Below are 19,609 nucleotides of genomic sequence, written 5' to 3'. Positions count from 1 at the left end.
GGATTTGTTTCTGCTGCGCCACAGTGGGAACTCCATGAACTAATATTGTACTAGTGTCAGTAGCACTGGACTGGTACTGACACTGCACTGGTACTGACTCTGTACTAGTATCGTACTGGTACTAATTTTACTAGTACTGACACTGTACTGATGCTCACACTGTACTAATATTGTACTGGTACTGACAACTGTACTAGAATTGTACTAACACTGTGCTAGTATTGTACTGGTACTGATACTACTAGTACTGACACTATATTAGTTACACGTATAAAAACCCAGTCTTGGTACTCAAGGAATTTATAGCATTATCTGGGAGAATTCAGACTGTGCTGTCTGGGTAGGAGAAATACTCAAGGCAAATGTGCTTGGTACCCTAGAAGTTGCATCAGGTAGATGCCATTTATTGTCTTGTAAGAAGCATGGCCATATAGTTTAGCATCCAAACCGGGACAGTTTTGAGGCTGAAAGGATGTGTTTCTAACAGTTACTTCAGGTAAAGAGATGCAAATCAGCACTGTCCCAAACGAACTCAGATCTAGATCTTTGTGCTTCTGAGGTAAACTCCAATAAAGGTTTTGAAGACAGGTGGTAGAAAAGGGGCATAACATGTCATTGACTTTTAAGCTTTTCAGTGAATTCCCATGGTTCCCCTATCAGCCATGAGAAAAATAAAATATTTATTATCTAAAAAGATTAGGAATAACACGCAGGCAAAATAAAAGAATATCAACCACAGAGCAAGATGTTTGTATGTTTATTAGCTGGCTTGCCATAGATTATCTGGATGTGAATTTGCAGTTGTTATAACAAATGTTCTGTTTACTGAGTCTGCGTGCAGGGAAAAGCATGGTTAAGTGAAATTTGACCTGACTTATAAAGAGCATAGAGAAAGCTCTCTATGCCTTCCCTTCCTCAAATGGTATTATTTCGACTCATCATGCTCTGCTTGTTGAAAAGTGCTTGTTATTCTTACTAAGTGACTTAAGAGTTTTTAGACATCACTATTATCCTTAGACCAATGAGGCAAAAGCACGTGAAGGATTTACAGCTTTATTGCAAGTTTTATGTGCTGGAAGTAAGGTATATATATATATCCTACCTTATAGAAGGAGTCTATTTTCTGCTACTGAATCAGGCCCGGGGGCTTTTTGGTCACTGAAAGGAGAGTGCTCGTGAGTAAATGCAGATGCATTTTAGTGCACTGTAATATGATTTTTAAAATTGTTCAAACAATCAATTTACTGTTGTCATCACATCTCTTCTGATTTTCAAGTGCAAATTTGACACCATTGTTCTTATTAACAATTAAAAAAAAGTTTTGGCCCTCAAGTTTCCATTATAAGGGATGCATTCTTGAAGTTATAGTTACATTAAAATTCTTACTACAAATGAAGCCAGCTAAAAATGTTTACCGACTTGAATTGAGCTCATCATGTTTTGTTTGCTGAATAGTGTTTTGTGATTTCACCAACATAAGAATGAGTCTCCAAACTATTTTTAAAAGTGGAGCTTTTACTCTAAAGAAGTGCTTGCCTCATTTTCTTCGTGCTACTCCAAACAAGATGTTGTTTATTACTTTGAAACACTATATGTAAACCCCAGGAATATGTTAAATATGATTGAAGTCTTGGCTGTCTTTAACAAATTGAAGTTTCCAGAAATTTAGCTGTGTTTAAAAACCAAAGCCATGTTTTCAGGAAAGATTTCTATTTCCAAATATGTGGTTGCCCAAACCTTTTATATTTTCATGTCAAATTCAGCTGCCAAATAACACACACTGTACCTTAGCTATAATAGAAAAACACACATAGACTTCAGATTTTTAAAAAGCACTGCAAGAACAACTCTGATCATATTTCCTGAACTTATTCTCTTCATATGCATCTAAGTGTGTTTTAGAGTGAGCTCTGTAAGGCACTGGTCTCCTCTGCTGGTACAAATTGATATGCATAGCACAAGATTGGCACTGTGTAACAGCCGATCTGGGAAAATATAGGAATTCCTAGCCAGACCAAAATATGAGGTCAAGGAAGTCAGTTTATAATAATAGTGGTTATCTGTTTAATGCGTGATCTGGCAGTGATATGATGTTGACCATAGGCAATTATGAATATTTCTAAACTGGTTGTGATCAAGCCTGGTATAAGAGAAATCCCCTAGTTTGTGATAAAAGGGTATTTATTGCCCTTTTATTTCCTTCATATGCTTTATTTAATCATTTATAAAAGACAAATTAATAGTGAATACCAATTTCATTTTGTGTTTTATTCTATATTCATTCTTGCACATTTGGGATGTCTATTAATATGTGCTCTTAATAGTTTTGGCACAAGTTCAATGTCAACGAATGAATGATGTACACATTTTTTAGTCTTAAGGGATAATAATGTGGTTCAGTGACAGTGTGTCTTTATTTCTTTGGGGGCAGGGTTCTCTGATATGAGTCATAAGGGATAGAGACCTATTAGTTATCTTTTCTCAGCTAGTGCAACGATGTACAATTTCTGTTCCATTATGATGCATTTTCTTTGAATGGCATTATCAAGAATAGTGTATAGATTAATGCTTAAGAAACTGGTTGATCACATGGGACTATATTTTCCTTTATCCTTTCAATGTGACTGAAAACTTATATTCTGTATTTTCATATCAATGACAATGTGATGACACAGCAAAGGAGTTATATTGGCTTGTTGCACACATCAAATGTAATCTGCTTTTCTTTATGGAAAAATATGTTTATTTTGAACAAGAAAAAAGAAACTTTAGTATTTCAAGTATCAGGAAGGCTATGTCGGAAAGGATAATGATTGGCTGTTATTTACCTACTCTGTGGGCAGAACAAGGAGAAATGGGATTGAATTTTAGCAAAACAGGTTTAAATTAGCCTGCGGAAACACTTACATAACACACCACAATGGGTTGCAATGGTTGCCTTCTTTATTCCTAGGGACACTGTCTGCTCCGTTCACCAAAGCTCAGCATGGTGCCTGGCACAGAGAAGCTGCTCAACTAATGTCAAATGAATAAAGAGAAAAAAATGAATTAGGGAGATACTTATAAATACATAGTAAGCTATTAATTTTAAGGTTTAATGGTGTCTTTGTTTTAGAACATCTACAAGGAAATCAGAAGTGTAAATACTGAAAAATCTCCCTGGAATTTTAAATTATATGACATATTTGCCTGCACAGTTCCTATTTTCCCTTTAGACGTTTTTCCTTTAAAGCAGTGTAGGAGAGAGGATGTGGGGCCATTGCCATCATATTGAGAGTGGTGGGCTGGGAAACTTCTGGCCCCAGCACAGTTTATCACTAATGGGGAGTCAAAGCTATTTGCTGCAGTGGTTCCTTCAAGATACCCCTGAAGACTGAATATTCTGAAGACGTTAAGAGGTGTGCATTGTGTTTGTTTATTTCTTTTTTTTTTGTCTTTTTTTGCTATTTCTTGGGCCGCTCCTGCGGCATATGGAGGTTCCCAGGTTAGGGGTCGAATCGGAGCCGTAGCCACCAGCCTATGCCAGAGCCACAGCAACGCAGGATCCCAGCCGCATCTGCAACCTACACCACAGCTCACGGCAACGCCGGATCGTTAACCCACTGAGCAAGGGCAGGGACCGAACCCTCAACCTCATGGTTCCTAGTCGGATTCGTTAACCACTGTGCCACGATGGGAACTCCCCTGTGTTTGTTTATTTCTGAAGGGTTTTTCCACCAAGTGATTTGTGTGTGTGTCTGTGTTAGTGTGTGTGGGTGTGTGGGTTGGAGAGTAACTGTGCATGTGGTTAGTTCTATATTATTTTTCCTAACATTATATATATATATACATATATATATATATATATACACACACACACACACACACGTGTATACATACATACACACACACACACACACACACACACACACACACACACACACACACACATAAGGCTTAAAACAAGGAGCCAAGTGTAGCCACCAGACATTGAAGACATGTGAATGCTCAGAAGAGGTATCCTTTCCATCCACCTGTGGATTGCTGGTCAGAGGATGGATCAGTGCCAGATTCCAACAAGAGAAGATCAGTTAGCATTGCACATTGCCCAACCCTTGGCTTGGGGTTTTGGTGGCTCAGGCTCCAGAGACTTCTGTGCTAGGTCTCTGGTGAAGATGACTTTTGGGGCTGATGTGGGCAGGGCCATCTCCTTCACTGGGAACTGAAGGCATTCCAGAGCATGCAGGTTTCATGGGCCTAGGAAAATATTTAAGGTCAGATCACAGTTATATTGGCTGCAAATTACAGGAAGTATAAAATCTGGACTAATAAATAGAAGCAAAATGCAATATTATGTCAGCTTCAGAGACAGTATCATCAAAATATCATTGCATTTGAAAACAGTTTTGAGGTTGAACATTTTTGCTCTGCAAACCTTTCTCTATGTGTTTGATGATGGCTTGGAAATAGCTGATTATGAATTTGGCATATTACTCGAGGCCTAATATTTCAGAAACAAAATTATAAAAATTCCTTCAAAAAATTCCAGCAAAATGATTGTACTTAATGAGGAACATGGGTACATTTCAATATGTTGGATATAATTGTTCTCTAGAAGTAATGGCGCATAGGGCCAGCAGAACCTTTAAATGGCCTCAGATCTAGAAGACTGAGTGGGAAAAAGCACGAGGTTACGTCTATTTTAAAGAGCGCTGTGAAAACATTACACAGATGCCTAGCAATATTTCCTTATTAAGTGAAGTATCCAATGAGGCCTTTGCTTTCCATGAAATCTTTTATGGCAGGCAGACAGACAACTTGGAAAGTGATGAATCTGATCCTTAAGTACATTCTACTTGATAGGTAATCTGAATAAGGAGAAGGTGAGAATCTGACCTTGTATAAATAATGCTGGGCAATGCATCTTGGGATGTGTGCCTTTATGTAAAGATGCTTACAATTGGTTTAATCTGTATAGCCAGGACAAAGGCTCATTGTTTTCCAGTTGACTACACTCTTTTAGTAGAACTTGTGTGTTGGGGAAGGGAGATGACAACTGCAGTTTCAGTTAGAGGAGCTATAAGCAAAGGCACAACTCTCTCTGGAATAGAGTTATTTCTTCGTGTGCTCTGAGCTTTGCTTGGTAATGTGAAATGACTCTTTTAAAGTATGTTTTATTCCTTACATAACCACACTGTTTGGACATCAACAGATAAGAGTGCCTGGGTGCTTCCATTTCAGGCTGCTCTTAATTATGTTTTTAACATCGTAGAAGGGCTATATTTATAATTCAGTGAGTCCTTCAGTGCAGGCCATTACATTTTATTAATTGAGTTGTCTAGTATTTAGATAGAATATATTGCTCATTTTTTATTTCATTATTTTATATTCTTAATACATGCTTCTAACTATGACAGACACTCAGGTGTACTTAGGTAATATTCACTTTAAAGTCCATTTTATCAGTGTGCACACATTTTGGATGTCATAGTTCTTCAGTGATTTTAGCTTTCACACCTTACTCTTTTTTCCTTTCCCAGAACATTATGAAATATATGTTGCAAGTGTTAGTTTCATCCTTGATGGATAAGGCAACTGAAGGCATGGACTAATGAAATGGATTGCAAGGCCACCATCTTTAGTTAGTCCCCGGGGAAGGGCACTCTTTAGATTTCCAAAGGAAATTTGCAACAGCCTTTTCTGAAAAAAAGTCAGGCTGTAGAGTTTTCGTGATTAATTCCCCAGCTCCGTGCTCTCTCCCCTTGAGTTGGTCCAATTCAAAGCATCTTCAGGTAGAAGAGAACCCATAGGTTCCATTATGAAGGGGCCCTGTATTTCTTGTCCACCTGTGTTTTCTGGGTGTCTAACCATAATAGTGACTAGAAAACATTTGTTGACTCAATGAATGATTGAATAAAAGAATGGGAATAATGTCTCCTAATATAGGTTGGCCATGGGCAGCTGGGCCTGTCTAAAAGCTCAGGAACAGTGGGCCTCTATCTGGCACAACGTGTGAACACACCACACAGTTGTCAAAATGGTCCTCTTGGCCTGGCTTGGCCTACTCTGTCTGCTTCACTCATTCCCCAAGATCACCTTGAGACCCAAGTCTGGTATAGACACCACCAGTTTTGATCAGTTCTTCTGCATCTGAAGAGGTTAGGAAGTATCAATCAGATTGGATAAGGTAAGTGGAGGGGGCCAAATGCCTCCCAGGTGGGGATGGGTTGGGCATTGTAGCAAAGGCGGAGAGGGAGTTAGCATCGGTGCTGTCTGTGTGGGACTTTCACCTGTGTCTACGTGGTTCAGCATCCCTCCTCTTCAGCACTGTCCTCTCCTTCCTTCCCAGAGACAACTGGTGTGCTCTCCCCAAAGATCTGCTGGGCTGAATTCTGCTGAGTGCAATGCTGCGGCCACACACACACACACACACACACAAGAAGGTGCGCTAAACAGCCCTCTGCAGTGCATTGCTCTGGGGTGGGAGCATAGGACTGAGTTACTGTTCCCTGGTCTCTACTGTGCCTTCTCCAGGAGGAGCACAGGACAAGTTTCTCCATGGTCTCATAACCAGGAATAATTGTGTCTCTCCCGAGCAAATGGCTTGTTCTTTGTTTTAGGGACACTGCAATTCCTATAATGGATCATGATTCCCTCTTTATGTTGCCTGTCTGAAAGCTCAGATTCAAATTTACAGCCTACCTCAGGCAAGTATCTAGACTTCCTTGCAAGAATTTTGTCTCTCTTAATTTCCCTGTGTTTTTCCTTAGACTCATTTTATTCATCTATTTTAAATTTAGTTTATCTTAGCATATTGAATGCATCTTTGTTTCTTATAGTTTGCTTACTTTTTTAATAAACCAACTTAAATCCTTTTGGGAAAAAGAAGCAAGGTATAATTAAATAAAAATAAAGACTAATGTGTTCATGCAATACCTTTATTTTAGGTTTTTAAAAAAATTCCCTAGGCCTTAATTTCATACCTTTTCCTCCTCTAAATCAACATCAGTCCACCACTGTCTAGTGTCTGGATTCTTCTTTTTGAGGAATTTGACCATTATATTAAAAGTAGGATCTTAACAGCTGATCTCTACAGCTGCTACTTTCTATCTGTGTGAATTAGCTAAATTGCTTAATCTTTTTCATTAAGAAGAGTAATAATATTTTTTGTGAGAGTTGTAAGGATTATACGAAATACTCTTTGTAAAGTATGGCACCTTATTTGACACATAGTGAGCCTTTTGCTTAAAAGAGTCTCATAAGTGGATAACGCACTGGACTTGGAGTTTAAAGTCTCTGCTTCTTCACTCATTACCTTATGACTTTGGGAAAATCATTTTACTTCTTTGGACCACATTTTTATCATATATAGTTTTATGGCATGCCTTGAGAGTCCTTACAATTCTAACTTTACTATTCTTAGATTCTAAGGCTGTCCCTAAGTAACCTGTGAGAGCAGGCCCCCATTTTGCCCTCTCTAGAAATGACATGGATATGTTCACCTGGGCAAAGAGCTGTCTTCTGGAAAAGGATCCAGATCTGAAGCAGGGAAATGAAATGGTCCATCGTGCTAATCTTTATGTTCTTCACTGGTGTTGATTATGGTATTTGTAAAGGTAGTAGGGTCTTCTGGAATACCATGAATTGCTAGTGATTATAGCCCTGAATTCAAAATACATGCCATTGTGGATGCTGCTGTGTATAGTGAATGGTCTGTATCCTGGTTGCTTGTGGGTACATGGGGAGGTAGCAGTGGAACAAAGGGAGCTGCTGCGGCTGGTCAATGACCATATTGGCCAATGACCATGTTTGGTTCGGTCATGGAGTCAGTCAAAACAAGGCTCTGTATCCCAGGTAGTATGGTTCAATTCAGGAGCTATTGGGCAGTAGGAGATCCCCAAAGCAAGAAGGAACTCATTTATCAGGAAGAAAAATAAGAGTTTGTAGTAGATGATGTAGAAGAAGAATCTACACTGAAATGAAGCTACACTCATAACAATTCATCAAGATACAGGGGAGCTTTGTGGTTAAGAGCACAGCATTCTTCAGTGTGTGTGGTTTTGGCCAAGTTATTTAATCTCTCAAAGCCTCAGTTTCCTCATATCTCAGAGGGATATTGATGAGCGCCTCATATGGTTGTTCTAAACAGATAATATACGTGCTAAGATATGTTAGTCATGGGTAACTATAATTATTAAAACTATTAGCACTATTATAAACCTCAAATTCACACTGGACCTCAAGGTTTAGCCACCCCTAATCTAATAAAGTATGCACACTACAGGAATAAATATTCAAAACAAACCATTAGGTGATCAAATGATTGGAAATAGAGTGCATATGCAGAGAAAAAAAGTCTAATAGATGTTTGAATCAGAGTACTATATCCATTATTTTTTGTCCCTAGGATCCTACTTTAAAAAAGTAGTTTTCGGAGTTCCCGTCGTGGTGCAGTGGTTAATGAATCCGACTAGGAACCATGAGGTTGCGGGTTCGGTCCCTGCCCTTGCTCAGTGGGTTGATGATCTGGCATTGCCATGAGCTGTGGTGTAGGTTGCAGATGCGGATCGGATCCTGCGTTGCTGTGGCTCTGGCGTAGGCCAGTGGTGCTGGCCTACAGCTCCGATTCGACCTGGGAACCTCCATATGCCGTGGGAGTGGCCCAAAGAAATAGCAAAAAGGCAAAAAAAAAAAAAAGTAGTTTTCTACTTTTGCTTTTGATTGATTTCATTCTGTGTGTATGAGGTGGGATTTTGAAGTAAAGACACTAATTTCCGTGACTCCCCACATTACTCTGTAGTCCTGTTTTGTCTACTTCTTTTAAAGTTTTCATCAACTATCTTTGTGTGGGATAAATGTATAAATTTGCTCCACTTGCTAAAGAAATAATTATAACCCTGAATCCTGAAAAATCTTTATTTTGTAACATAAATTTAAAAATGGTTAAAAAAAAAATTAACCCGGGAGAAAGTGAGTGTTAAAAGACTGTGGCATCACTGTCACGAAAACAGAGAAACCACTGAAAACTAGTCTGGTTAGGTTCAAGTATTTTTGTCTTAATAAGCTTCAACTTTTGCCTGGTACACTAAAAATTCAGTGAAATTTTGAGATTCTAAGTGGTAACAACGTGCAGTAGTTATAACCTCAAACAGAGCACCTGGGAGTGGTGGTTTTCTTGTGTTTCACTGTTTGAATCTTTCAGAAGAGAAGTGAAATTCTATAATCCAAGTTTCATTGATTTATTTAATTTTGACCTGCATTTTCATATGTGATTTCTCCTATGTTTTGTTAAATGCTCATCCATTTGGATTTGAAAACTTTATAGGTAATTTTGTAGGAGTTATTTTCATAGAAAAGAAATTTGAACTGAAATCTAGGACTCTAGCTGCCTAACATTTAAAAATCAACATACCCTTATCACAGTTTTTAAAAGATGTTTTCATATTTATTTCCATATTTATTTAATTATTATTAAATTCATGCACTCGCTTTTACAAGCAGTTTCACTATGTTAATTTTCTTATTTTAAATGATTTTAATTTTTTCCTTTATAATTGGTTTACAGTGTTCTGTCAATTTTCTGCTTTACAGCAAGGTGACCCAGTCGCACATACATATATACATTCTTTTTCTCACATTATCCTCCATCATGCTCCATCATAAGTGACTAGATATAGTTCCCAGTGCAATACAGCTACATTATTTTTTTTATTTGAAAACTTTTGTTGTAAAAGATGTAACATGAAATTTGTCATCTAACTCTTTTGAGTGTACCGTTCTGTAGTGTTAAGCTTATTCACACTCTTGTACAGCAGAACTCCAGAGTGTTTTCACCTTGCAAAACCCAAATTCTATATCCATTTAATAATAGCCCCCTATTTCATCCTCCCTCACAACCCCTGATCAGTTCAGTTTTGAAGTGAGGTATGCATATGTTTTGTGATTAGTTTGATGGGGCCAGAGGTAATATAGGTAAGTTGCAAACTGTAGGGTACTGTGTGCTTACTGGAAAGTATGGTTAAGAGACAGGAATGAGTGTTCTTAGCATTTCTATTAATTAAGCTATGATATATTTTTTAATGGCATCCTGAAGTACATGAAAGGCAGATCTCCTTCATAGTTTTGAGTAATAAAGTTTACAATTAAAATCAAAGCCAGAAATGGAATAAGGCAGAAAACCCTTGAAATACATAAATAATTGAAAGAAGTTGGGAAACTATTTTCCATTGGGAAAGGTAAATATTCACTTCAATAGTATGGTTTTGGTGAAGTAGTGTTGGCATGGCATACCAAGAAGTATGTTAATGGGTCCTGAATGAGCCCCTTTTCCAGACACTGTACCTACTGAATCTCACGTGGCCATAGTAGAAGCTAAAATCCAGAAGGGGGGATGTAACATGTGGGTACTGGTATCTCAGAACCTTCATTTGCCTAACTGAAAGTGTTTAAATAATGTTTAGGGTCCTGGCTGGGGAATTAGCATCAAGGAAGAGGTTTAAGTGAAGGAAAAAATGAGGTCCTGACACCCTGCTACAGGTCTCCTCTACTTACTTAGAAAAGTCAAGATAATGAGATCAAGCCATCGACTACTACCATCACCACCTTCAAAGCTGTTATGTACTAATAGGATGGGTAAAACATGGTGAAAGAATAATGATGGTGATGGTGTTGAAATGATGATGATAATGAGAATGGTGATCACCCAGACTCATGGATGTTCCATCTTTCTATCTGATCTCTTGCCTAAAAATGTTTCAAAGTTTGGAAACTCAGTGTTGGATAATATTCCATAAGCTTCCACAAGGTTAAATTTATAGACTTTATGAACTAGAGTCGTGGTTCTAGTATGTTTAGGTACATTTTATTTTATTTTATTTTTTATTTTTATTATTATTATTTTTTTGTCTTTTTGCCATTTTCTTGGGCCACTCCCATGGCATATGGAGGTTCCCAGGCTAGGGGTCGAATCAGAGCTGTAACTGCCAGCCTATGCCAGAGCCACAGCAACACAGGATCTGAGCTGTGTCTGCAGCCTACACCACAGCTCACGGCAATGCCGGATCCCTAACCCACTGAGCAAGGCCAGGGATAGAACCCGCAACCTCATGGTTCCTAGTCGGATTCGTTAACCACTGAGCCATGATGGGAACTCCTGTTTCAGGTACATTTTACATTAAACAAGTTCTTATGTGTCAATCTGGGAATTTAATTATCATTTATAAACTTGTTTCCTTGCTAAAAATGTATTTTGAGTCCAAAACAAATAAATTAAAAAATTTAAGGAAATGACCCTTTTAAGCAGGAAATTGTTTCAACTTGTTCTTGTAATTCTATATCAGTATTTAATAAAATATTTTAATTCGGCATTGGAATGAAAGCTATAGCTTAATTTTATTAATGGAGAAGAACGGTAAGTAGCTAAAAATGAACAATATTGCATATATTATGTTCTTTGAATTAATTGAATACAGTCATTTATATTTATTTTTTTACTTAGACATATAGGGTAAGAGTTTTTAAACTACAATTGAATTTTTTAGTGATACTTTTCTTATTTCGATAGTAACAAGAATTTTCATGTCTCTGAACTGATATATTTTGTCTACTCTGGGCTAATTCTGAGTGATAGGGAGAGTTAACCTAAAATTAAAAGTATATTTCAGGCAATCTACAAATTAGTTGATCCATGCACAGATAATCAAGTACAGATGGTGTGTTAGTACTACTTAGGTAGTGATGGGCAACAGGAAAATAAGATGAGAGGAATAAGCAGATATAGTGAGCTGTTTAAATCTGGGTGGCAGTATGCTGAAAGCTCTCTCTTAAAGTCCTTCCAATGGTGGAGAATAAGGTGATAACCCCAATATTAATAATAACATTGGCATATGAAGAAAAACCCTATGCTACCTCTCTTACCTCATCCATTGCTTGAATTGACCAGCTGATTTGGTTTCAAAGCCTGAGTTCTTTTCCATTATTGAAGCTCCATTTGATTTTCTTTCTCTTGGTTGACAGGGACATCCTTCCTGATTGGAGGAAGACCATTTTTTAAGACAAAATAATATGAGTTGCTGCTCTCTTCTGCTAGGACCTATACCAGAGTTAACATGGTGAGTGCACTCTTTGACTAGAATTGTCATCTGCAACTCAACTTGGAGACATTAAATAATGTGGAAATTATCCAGGGAGTGGTAGACATGACACCAGATTAGAACCCTAGGGAAATGTAAACCATTTCCTTAATATTTACTGATAATAGAGTTTTCCATGTGTGGAGTGCTGTATGCATCATCTTGTTTAACCTTCACAAAATCTTTAAGGCAAAACTTCTGATTAATCCCATTTCAAGATTTAAAAAAGCCCAGAGATTTAGAGAAGTTAAATCATGTTCCTCAAGTTTCTGCAAGTAATAAAAGATGTGGGATTTACTCAAAAGATTGCCAGAGCCCAAGATTGTCAGTTATTCTGCTAGTGTTGCTATGATGGTGGTGGGGAGTGGAGACTTTGTTGCTGTTCTTTGGGTGACCATTTTGCCCAGTTATTGCCAATTAGTTAAATTTGAAGTTCTTTAAAAAGTTCTCTTTTGTACTGCTTTCTTCCTTTTTTTTTTTTTTTTTTTTTAATCTTGTTATTTTCTTCCCTCTTCTCATATCACTTAGATTGGAAGCAAAGGTCATGGTTCCTACCCATTCTCTTCCCTCACTGCAAAACCTAGATTAATTGGGACAGAGGAGCCAGAAATATGGTGACCAGTCATTTTCTCTTTCTATGTGTGTTAGCCCAGCCATCAGGGTGAATTTAGATTAGGCAAACTCAAGGCTATCCATGAGTAATAACTATAAGCTTTGTCATAGATAACTGTATTGGGTGTGTTTAAATGTACAACTCTGTTTTTCTATTATTATGTGATATTTCATGTTGACTTGTCAAGCTGAAAAATACCCATATTGATTTTGCAGAAAGCTTCACATGTGAGATAAATGCACTCAAAGACTCCTCACAAGTAGCTCTTTGGAGCTTCAGATGTGAAATGGATCATTCCTCAAGCTGTAATAGACCCTTTGGTGAAGCTCTTCAATCAAACCTGAGAATTCAAGGTAAAATTGAGGGGAGGATGGGAAACCCCTCCAGGGATTTGAGTGAAGTAGCTGAGAGAAAACCTGGGGTATTTGCTGTGTCTTTTTTTCAGTCCTTTTCTTGAGCATAGGAAGACTGTCAATCAATGTGTGACCTTATAGGCTACATATGCGTAATACCTGGGTTACAGTGAGACAAGCTGTAGAGGTAGTATCACATGCACTTTTTATTTCTTGCCATTTGTCATTTTTTTTCTTCCCTGACAACATTCAGGTTATTTTTAAAGTGGTTATTTTGTATAGATTTACTATTTTATTATTTTACTATTTTAGTATTACTTCTCTTTCCGTGAAATTATTTATATTATTATAGTTGATAGGATGAATTTTTTATCTTTTGAGAAAAGCATAAATAATCTTTTTTTTTTAAAGCCAGTGATGTGTGATAGTTGGAGAGAATGATCACATTTTGTTAAGTGATGATCCTGATAAATACATCTTATTTAGAACTCATGCTTGTAGATCATGTAATGACTTTTAATTAGTTTTGTTCCCAGTAAAATAATAAGACAGAGTTCCCCTACTAAGGAAAAGAGTATTCTTCTGAGATTGATTTTTATGTCATATTTTTTATTTATTTTGGGGCACATTTTCAGTTGGACATTTCTAGGTTAATTGAAGAAAAAAAATCTAGAATTTCTAATGCGCTATTTAGTTTGGGAAAGCAGTGAATCCTGACACCAAATTTAGTCATAAAAATTTTGCTTTGTAATTTATGCTCAAATATATCAAACAGAGATACTTTTGATAATAGTATTTGGTGCTGAAGCTGCTGTGAAATTATTGCTATCCCATATCTATGTCATGGTTTTTCTAAGCCATGGAGATGGTGTTGTTTGTAAAGCTCGAATATTAGTATAACCTTAATTGCCCAGGAGGTTTATGTATTTGTTCTGTGCATGTGATTAAAGATCATGGCAGTTTATACGGCATAATTTTAGAGATGGAGAGAATGACTATTGTTAATACTTGCTACTCTCAGTTTCCTCTACAGCAATGCCCTTACACCTTTCTTTTTCAGACGTTTTGTAGCATCCTAAACAGAAGGATATTGAAGGGAGCTGATTCTGCTTTGATCCTTGTGCTTGTTGTCAAAGCGCTTGGGATTGAAGAGACTGTTGGCTACAATTGACTGTGACAATTAGGAGATGATCAGAGCCCTAGAGTGGAGCACTTAAAGGGTAATTTACATGTCAGTTTGTCGAATAAAAAAAAGATATTCAGCTAAGATTTTTTTTTCCCTCAGAGCCTTGTAAACTGCAATTTGTGCTCTGGTAAGAAAAACCTGGCAGAGGAGTTAGGATAGCCATTACCATTTGAAAAGAAGCAATCATAAGGCCGCCGCTGAGCCCTTTGTCCACTAAAAATGCTGATTTGCAGGCAGTGAGTGAAAAAGTGGAACCGTCACTAAATAAAACCTAGAGCTAGGTAACTACAAACCCACCCCCACCCTTGGTGACTTTTTAACGTTGGTTAAAGGTGCTTTTAAAAAACATCTCTTGAATTCTACACTTACTATCATTATAACATTGTTGTAGTCATGAATATCCTTTCCTAAAAAAATAATAAAAGGATGCATTGAGAAAGTGGTAGGTGGAACACAGGCCAACAGTCAATTGAAAGGCTAAAGCTGGCTATCAGTTGTATCTTTTCCTTTTCCCTTTTGTACAAATCACAGTTTTCCACTAGTCATCCTTTGCACTGTGCTATTTTCCACCTACTGTATTGGTGTGCTCCTAGGTTTTTCCATCTTTATTTATACTCCAATTTTAAAGTGGGAACTGTATTTCTAACCTTCACCTATTTAGCCTATTTGGGTACACTTGGCTAAAAATTAATGCAGTCTATGGTTTGCTATCCACATGTGATCATCTCTATTACTTTTAGGTAATCCATGTAGACAAGTAAAAAAAAAAAAACTAGAAAGCTAAAAAAAAAAAAAGATAATAGCAGGTAAATATATGTCGATAGCACCCATACATCGTTCATTTGTCAAATAGAATTTTAAAAATTAGTTATTTAAAAAGTTTTTTTTGGTCTCCTGCCTCCATGTCCTGGAAATCATATCATGAATAATTTAAAAAAACCAAACATAATTGCAAGATTTTCCTTTGGGTAACTGAAGAAAACAGTCTATCATCACAGCTATCCTACCCAGCCATTTGGTGTGTGTATTTACTTGATACATATTTAATTGATACATATTAACTTTCAATGGCAGATACATTTTATATTCAATTTTTTAAATACTTGGCTATGGTGACAGAAAGTCAGCAAAGGGTCAGAAGTGAGTTTGTCTTTATCCTAAGACATCAGTCATTAATAGAGTTCCCCCACTGTGGTAAATAGGTTAAGAACGTGACTGCAGCAGCACGAGTGAGTCACTTTGGAGGTGTGAGTTCAATCCCCCACCAGGTACAGTGGGTTAAAGGCTTCATCACTGTGGCATAGGTTGAAGCTGTGGCTCAGATTCAATCCCTGGCCTGGGACCTTCCAAATGCCAAGGGTGAGGCCATAAAAAAACCAAAAAAACATTAGAGTCTATTGATGAGTGGTGGAAATATGCACGTCCTTCAATAGCCAGATTCCAACAGTTCATTGTTGTTCTGGACACTGTGTGTTGAGTTTTAAGACTGTCCTTCAATTTCACTATTACAAATAAGAAGTCTTTTTTTTTTTTTTTTTTGTCTTTGGAGGGCCGCTCCCGTGGCATATGGAGGTTCCTAGGCTAGGGGTTGAATCAGAGATGTAGCAGCAGGCCTACGCCACAGCCACAGCCACATGGGATCCGAGCCGAATCTGCAACCTACACCACAGCTCACGGCAACGCTGGATCCTTAACCCACTGAGCAAGGCCAGGGACTGAACCTGCAACCTCATGGTTCCTAGTCGGATTCGTTAACCACTGCGCCACAACTGGAACTCCAAGAAGTCTTTTTATTTTTTGTCTTTTTAGGGTCACACTCTACGCAGGCATATGAAGGTCCCAGCCTAGGTAAAGCTGAATTGGAGCTGCAGCTGCCAACCTACACTACAGCCATGGCAACTCGGGATCAGAGCTGCATATGTGACCTACACCACTGCTCATGGCAATGCTGGATCCTTAACCCACTAAACAAGGCCTGGAATTGAACCTTTGTCCTCATGGATACTAGTCGGGTTCGTTACCACTGAGCCACAATGGTAACTCCAAGAAGTCTTCTTTTGAGTGTGTGTGTCTAATACCTTAATTTTTTTTTTTTTTTTCAAAAGCAGTCTTATAAAAGGAGTTGCATTCCTCTTTGGAGGGTTTCTGAAACTCACAATAGTCAATATGGAGACCCCTTGAGAGAAGTCAGTAATTCATTGGCAGATATGGGTACTGCTTTGCAGGAAGGCCTTGAGCTTCTTTGTAAAGTTTCTCAACTCTCTAGTTTTCCTGTGTGCATACCCACCCCCAATCCCCCTCTGCAAAGAACACATAAGCAAGAAAAAAAAGGAAAGAAAAGAAAAAGAAAAAGTGCATAGGTTATTAAGTGCAAAGATAATGAGAGAGGGCGTTAAGAGTAGGGCTGGGCTTCTTCCTTAGCATGTGCCTGGAGAAGGCAGGCAATGGTAAATCTGTATCAAAAATCAGGCACAGCAGGAGGTGTTCGTCTCCCAGGTAATGGGTAAATGATGAGCAGATGAGCCATCCTCATATTGATTTAAGCATTTTGTTCCAGCCAGTCACAATTAACTTTGATTTGTTTTTACTTTCCTCTTATAGGTTTGCATTTAAAACACTCTTGGAGCACTAATTGTATAAAATTCTGGTAACTGCACATTCTCTTTTTAGAGGTGTAATGAGTGAATGAATGAAAAGCCAGGGATTATTTGCCATTCTAAGTGAGAATTGTCAGAACATTTCTGCTTGACTGAAATTGTTTTGGAAGGTGAGCTGGAATAAGAATCTTGCAACTAAAATGAAGTGACTCTGCATGTGGTTCTTGGATGCTTCTCTTCATCAAAGTACTCTGTAGAACTGTTCTGAGGCTTCAAGTTGATTTAAATTTTATTTATGAGAGAGTTTTTAGGTGAATCAAATGAAAACATTTTAAAGTACTCATATTTTACTCTTAGCAAGTAAATAGGAGTCTTTGAAAGCTCATTTGGAATTATTTGAAATAAGTTTTCCTATTATCATCATGGTGTTTTTTTTTTTTTTTCCAATATACAAATTGCCATGTTGTGACAAAATAAATTTTTGAAATGCTTTGAAAAGTTTTTGGAAATGTGCCCAAGGAAACAATATGTAAATTGTTAGAGTTAATTCACATGTCAATTTATCAAAATGTTGCTTCTACTGAAAAGTCCTAGAACCTTTAGCACAGCATTCCAGAACATTACTGCCTTGTTTAAACGAGCAGCTCTTTCTTTGTCTTTGTTGGTGACACTAGAGTTACCAGGTTTAACAAATAAAATTAATGAATTCCTGTTAGGTTTGAATTTCTGATGAACAATGAATACATTTTTAGTGTAACTATGTCCCATCAGTATTTGCGTTTTATCTGGCAACCCTAAGGTGGCACTCTATATGGACAGACATTCCAACTGTACATTGAGTGGACAATTTAATTATTTATAAATGATAAATTGTCATTTATAAATCATTTTACCTTTCACTGTCAGACTAGGGCAAGGAACTTGCTCTTTTAGATCGAAACCAATGGACTTTTTAACTCATCAATGCTAAGTTTAATTTTCCCCATCATTTTCCCAGGGCAAGCTGTGACTTGTCATTTCAAGCATATAGTAATTTCTGCTTGACTAATATAATGGAGACTTCAGAGAAGGTGGCTGAGGAGTCTGGTTTACCTACATTGATCAGGCTCTGACTGGAGTGCGTGGTGATACAGGAACAAAGAACTGAATAATGCAATGGGGCATATTATCTTTCTGAAGCCCTATCTTTCCTTTTGTGGCAGTACTGTGACTGCGTATCCATATATTACAGACCCTCCCCAGGCGGTCCCTATCAAGAATGCTTCTGCCCAGTGTCATTCAGCCAATAGACCAAATTCAGAAGCAAAGGAACGCCTTATTCTTGGATGGGAGAATGACAAGTCTGAGTGGCCCGTAGGAGCACAGGCTTTCCTTATCAGGCCTGGGTGGGGCTGCTTTCACTGGGTTCTCAGTGGGTAGGACAGGGAGGGATGGGCGGAGTTCTCCCAGCTCGGGCTCAGCTGTGCCCATCAGGCTCAGCTGTGCCCATCAGGCTCAAGCACCTCTGCACCAGGCCTGCCGCCATCTTGAATTGAGTCATGAGCAGTTCCTCTGCACCCTTTCCCAGAGCTGAGGTTTCAGCACAGCCGTTTAGCTCTAGGAACCCTGGTCTGAGCTGCTGGGGCCTCTGTACACGTACACCTATGAGAAGTAAAACTAGACTGAGGACAAAGGAAAAGGTTAGATTTTATTTTATTACCTTTTGTTTTTATTTCCTGGTGACACACATGTGTATACATATATGTATATGACCAAGTTGGAAGTCCTTGTAATTTTTGATTCTAGTAGGATCTCCCTGAAGGGCAAGATTCTAGAAATATTCTATGTTTTTGCACTTTTATTTAACTTGGTTTACCATAATCTAGTTGCCATGAAAAGAGCTAAACTGAAACTTACAGAAAACCAGATATCTGATTTCTCTTTGGGGCCAGCATTCATTTTTGCTAGTATCATTTCTGTCAGAGTGAGTTCAGGCTGCTATGACAAATTTCCATAGACTGTGATTTATAAGCAAGAATTTATTTTTCACAGTTCTGGAGGCTAGAAGTCAGAGATGAGAACACCAGCTTGGTCAGCTTTTGGTGACGGCTCTCATCCAGGCATCCAGGTGGCCATCTGTATCTTTTCCTGCTAGAAAGTAGAGCTCTGGTCTATTTAGTCCCTTGTAAAGGCACTAATCCTATTCACGAGGATGCCACTCTCATCCCAACCACCTCTCAAAGGCTCTACCACCACATTGGGGGTTTTGGTTTCAACACATGGATTTTGGGGGAGCATTTTGTCCATAACAGTTTCTTACCGTCTTGATGCATTTTATGGTCTGTGAGGACTATTTATAGCAGAAATGTTTAGAATCCTGTTTTCCATCCCCTTAGGTGCCTTCTGACTTCAGCCATAGCATCAGGTGAAATCAGAAACTCCTTACCAGCCCAGACCTCCAGAATATTTGTTAAGTCTTCCCAATTTCTGCCTCAGAGTGTTGTCCAGAAATGTAGAAGCTTGTTTAATGCTTCCTCAAGCTCAGCATAGAAAGGTGGGGGAAGTTAACACCCTCAAGGGCAGTTCTCAATCCATGAGAGACAGACATCTCTGGAAAATACTCCAGCTACCTATCTTTTAGGCAGCCAGTTCTGAAAGGCACCCAGCATGCTTCCCAGAGGTTCCATCTTCAAGAGAAGGGATCTTATGTCTCCCCCTGGTATATTATTTGGCTTTTCCCTCAGCTCTGCTTCATCTTCTCCATTTCCTCA

The 19,609-nt window shown here is 38.2% G+C and overlaps 1 long non-coding RNA gene across 2 annotated transcripts; it reads left to right on the top strand.

The window, feature by feature from the left end:
- The first annotated feature begins 11,671 nt into the window (after positions 1-11,671).
- On the top strand, positions 11,672-16,221 carry LOC125122149 (uncharacterized). 2 transcript variants are annotated; one of them, XR_007133706.1, is made up of 4 exons: positions 11,672-12,089; positions 12,939-13,076; positions 14,137-14,296; positions 16,072-16,221. It is a non-coding gene; the product is annotated as an uncharacterized LOC125122149 (long non-coding RNA). The 2 variants fall into 2 exon arrangements; XR_007133707.1 differs by lacking the exon at positions 11,672-12,089 and adding an exon at positions 12,649-12,724.
- The last annotated feature ends 3,388 nt before the right edge of the window (positions 16,222-19,609 follow it).

The sequence above is a fragment of the Phacochoerus africanus genome, chromosome 3, assembly GCF_016906955.1.
Source record: "Phacochoerus africanus isolate WHEZ1 chromosome 3, ROS_Pafr_v1, whole genome shotgun sequence".
Classification (NCBI taxonomy): domain Eukaryota; kingdom Metazoa; phylum Chordata; class Mammalia; order Artiodactyla; family Suidae; genus Phacochoerus; species Phacochoerus africanus.
This window is presented reverse-complemented; position numbering and strand designations above follow the sequence as displayed.